Here is a 4,699-nt window from a genome sequence, read left to right on the forward strand (position 1 = left end):
ACAGACTGAAACTGTCCTTGAGTGGAACCAGTGCACAGCCAGGTTTCCAATCTCAAACCTTTCCATGTGGACCAGTTGGATGCCCTGCTTGATGGCAGGAACACCCCATGGGCACTATAATCTCTTAGGGCCACTGCAAATGCAGGATTTGTCTGGTAGGGTGATGATTGGGTGTTATGCTTTTCACTCAAGGAGAGGTAACCCCTCCTGGTTCAAACCACAAAGAGTAGGGACTGAAGAATGGTGTAGGGCAGAATGGTGCATCTGAGAGAAGCTCTTGACTCTGTCCTCAGGAAATCCTCCATCAGGCAGAGTGGTTGGCTTTGAAATACTTGGTTAAAATAGTGAGGACCCATTCAAGTGACAGGGAGGTTGGGCAGAGTACATCTAAGTCACAAAGAAAAGAAGAAAGTGAGTGATTATTAAAAACCATCCAAGTGCCTCACAGCTGAAACACATCTCCATTGGCCAGTTAGGGAAACAACACTAGGACAGAAGCCATGGCGAGTTTTTCCAGGAAGTCCCAGGGAGTTTCTTGATCTGAAAAGAGTTGGGAGATTACAGCCGAAACAGTAAATTCCAAAGAGATCTCAGAGATTTAAAAGAGTTTGCCTCATGTGTGTCCTACATTAAGGGGAATGGACTAGGTGACCCCCAAGTTTTCTTCTAGTTCTATAGGTGAATGACTCTCCAATCACAGTTGCCCAATTCACAGAAAAAGACTAACAATTGTGACCTCACAATTAAGTTTTTCTCTTGCCAAAATGCCAAGGACTCCAGAATTATGGGGATAATATGGATATTACTCTCTCCCAGGATTCATCAAACACTAGAAATTCTTACTTCATCTCAGTAGAGTTCTAAAGATTAACCCTCCCTAAACATAAAGAAGTTTGTGTCTCGACAAAACATATTTACTTAGCATACTCTGGATAATATGGCTGGGTCCCTTTAGAATTGGAGCTGAGACGAATGCTTATCTTGAAGCCTTAAAACCCCACTTGAGCCCTCTGAAGTCATCAGAGCATCACATTCCCTAGATCATCCTCCATTGACTTGCTCTAGGAAGAAGGTCTCTTTATGTGGACAATGAGTTGGCTTTTAATGTTGCTATGGGCCTTGCCTGCAGCTGTCCAGATGTTCCTGAGGCCAAACTGCTTCTATAGGAGTCCTTTCCAAGAACAGAAAGAATACTACAGACCTGGAGATCTCATTATTGGTGGAAACCTGCCTCTCTCCATTACTAAAGTCCTACAGCTTCCTTTACACGAGCCTCCTGGGGATTGGGATGCCTATTCTCTGTAAGTGTTTCCTTGATTGTCTTTTTTCTCAGGACAATGTGGAAAGGGCAGTCTTAAAGATGGGACAGACTTAAATCTCACCCAGCTTATTTTGATGTAGAAGACACAATGATTCTCCTTAAAGATTCAGTGTCCCTCTAATCCCCTTCTCAACTCCTCTAACTCTTCAGAGATGAAGAAAAGCTTGTCAGACTGAATAGGGAGTCAATCATTTCCCCATGTTCCTGAAGTGAATGTACACTTTGTAAAGAAAATAGTTTGGGCTGAACTTGGGAGAAATAATGCTAGGGTCCTCTAGCTTATGGCTGGACTGAATTCATCTTCCTGTCTCATTATTCTGATGATTTGTAACACCGTCCTCCATGCTTGCATTATATTTCATGTAGAGAAGATCTGTCTGTTGTCCCATGAAGTCTGGCTTCCCACAAATCTCCTGTTAATCCTGGGAACTTCTAGGTCACTGGAGAGAGTTTCTTGGAGAATCCCCAACAGAAAGAATTCCACATTCTGAGACCCTAAAAGTGCTTTTTCTAACTGGGGTCCATCCGGATATATGGGCGTAATCATTGCCAGCCAGCAAAGATCAACCTGGTCAGACACTCCATTTAATTCAATTTAAACTAATTTATTGGATTTATAAAGCTACCTAATTTAAAAGGACTCAGGGAACATGATAGGGTACCAGACTGGGAAAAGGTGCTTGAGAATGTAGGGCAGAAGATGTCAGCCATTAAGATCTCCATGGCTGCATATAATAAAATGTCTAATCAAGATGATCACCCACATTTCCTTAACTGGCCTGAAAGGTTCATTTTGGAAAAGTCAATAATGACTTGAATTGAGCTCATGCTGTAAATTATAACTTTCATATCAACTCACAGAAATGTCCTGCAGAGAGAGGGAAAGGAGGCTTTGTCATTCACTGCTGACAATAATAACAGAATCAACTGATTGATAGCAACCCTGTTTTCTGACAGCAGTAAAACTAATTAACTAATTTGTATTGATCTGTTTTCTGATCAGCTCTTAGAATGTTGGTAATGAAATGGCAGAATAAAATCTCCATCTGGCTCCTGTCTAATTTTTGTCCTCTAACACTTGCAACAAAGACCTGTTCCCAAGAACTACCAACACATCCTGGCTTTGGCATTTGCCATCCAGGAGATCAACAAAGACCCATGGCTTCTCCCCAACATCACCCTGGGCTTTCGCATCTACGAAGAGAACCAGTATGCAAGCATGGCCCAAGATGTCAGCCTGTCTCTGCTCTCCAGCCGGGGAAAATTGTTCCCTAACTACAAATGCGACACACAGCATGACCTTCTCTCCGTCCTTGGAGGTCTTAACTCCAGAACCTCATACCAGATGGCATCCATATTTGGCAATTTTAAGATTTCTCAGGTACGTGGACACTCAAGATGATGAAAGAAGGAATGCAGGTGTAATGAAGTAGGTTCTACCTTGTGTGGTTACTGCCAATAACTTGTGGAGCCAATTCTGTGACCTGTAGAAAACACCTCATGAAGGTGCAAGGTTGTGGGGATGAGGGTGTAGAATAGGATACCCTACTAATCTAGATGGCCTGGGTTTGGTAACAAAAAGTACCATTTTCCTTGATTAACTTCTTTCTTTTCCTCCATCTCCACCCTCTCTTCAGCTAGGTTACCGCTTCTCTGACCCTGTTCTGAGGGATAAGATCCGGTTCCCCAGCTTCTACCAGATCGATCCTCAGTATCACCTACAGAATGCAGCCATTGTCCAGCTCCTTCTCTATTTCCAGTGGAACTGGATTGGGATTATTGTTCAGAAGTCAGAGAACAGTGACCATTTCATCCAGATTTTTGACGCCGCCCTTGCCCAGAATGACATTTGCATACAATTTGTAAAACAGATCTTGCCCCAAATCACAATGTTCAATGTATTGCACAGGGAACAAATATATCTGCTTTGGACAATTTTGAACAGTGATGCTCAGACTGTGATTATCTCCGGGGATTCAAATTCTCTGCAAAGCCTTATAGTATCCCTCTACATTTATGAAGAAGAGAACCACACTACTTCTGGGAAGGTTTGGATCCTGACCACCCAATGGGAGTTTTCAGCGATTGGCTATCACTACGACTGGGTGAAATTAAAATCCCTCCATGGAGCTTTGTCTTTCACGGTCCACACAAATACGGTGTCGGGATTCAAGAATTATCTCTGGGCTCTGAATCCATATGAACCCCATGGAGACGTCTTTCTCCCCAAATGGTGGGAAGTTGTTTTTGACTGTGAGGTTTTGAAAGCAGGTCTAGCCTCACCTGATGGCCAAAGAGTTTGCACAGGGGAGGAGAACCTGGACACCCTCCCAGCCTCCGTCTTTGATGGAAAGATGACCGGTTTCAGCTACAGCATCTACAACGCAGCCTTTTCTGTGGCACACGCATTGCATGCTGCGTATACTTTGGAATCACAATGGGCATTGAAGAGGAGCAGAAATAAACCACATCTGTTCTGGGTGAAGCCCTGGCAGGTAACTCTCATCTTCAGATCTTCCTTTCTTGCCCACTTATTCATCAGAGGTTATTATTTTCTCCATCAACTAAGAAAACACTTGATACTTTAATTGTGCAGCAGGGTATAATAAACCAAAAGGAACTGTGAGATTTAAAAACCCAAAATTTGATACTCACAATTCAAAGACAAGTCTGGTTAACAAAACAAAGGTTTATTGGAGAAAAACATAAAAATAAAAATAAAATAAAAGCAGTTGCAAGCGCAGCCTCTAAGACCCTTCCCAAATGGATTGGGTTCAAAGAGCTCAAAGAGTAGGTTTCAAGCTTTGCATTTTATACTTTTTACATCTAAGAAGCTCTTTCAACTCCACTACTTCATTCTCATAGTCACTCTCTGAAGTTGTTTTTACACTTAAAAGTTCATCCTGACAATTTCCATCCATCCAGGTCATAACTCATTATCTTTGCTGATTACCATTTGTGATCACTTTACATAGGCAGGAAACAGTAAACAGACCTTCTCATACATTTGGTAGTGCATTGCTACATTTACGTTACATTGTTACATTTAATAAAAGAATAACCTTTATTTATTTCCTTTAGAACGAACAGATTGTATGTTAAAAGCCTATTGGGGAAATGCTGGCTAACCCCATCTCTGTTTCATATCCTGCATTCAGAATAATATTTCTTCCACACAATGCAGTGTTGTTGTTTTTTTAAAAAAATATCTTTATATTGGCTCTCTTCCCTTTCGTGGACTTGTTGTTTGTTGTTTGTTTTACAATTTCAGATCAAAACTTTCTTGAAGAATATCGACTTTAACAACACCGCTGGGGATGAAGTCTCCTTTTCAGAAAATGGAATGAAATATACAGGATTTGATATCCTAAACTGGGT

The 4,699-nt window shown here is 41.6% G+C and overlaps 1 pseudogene; it reads left to right on the forward strand.

Annotated features, from left to right (window-relative positions):
• Positions 1-1,971: 1,971 nt before the first annotated feature.
• Positions 1,972-4,699, forward strand: part of LOC114922746 — a 5,765-nt pseudogene continuing 3,037 nt past the window's right edge.

The sequence above is a fragment of the Protobothrops mucrosquamatus genome, unplaced genomic scaffold (genome assembly GCF_001527695.2).
Source record: "Protobothrops mucrosquamatus isolate PMUCROS unplaced genomic scaffold, P.Mucros_1.0 scaffold760, whole genome shotgun sequence".
Taxonomy (NCBI): Eukaryota; Metazoa; Chordata; class Lepidosauria; order Squamata; family Viperidae; genus Protobothrops; species Protobothrops mucrosquamatus.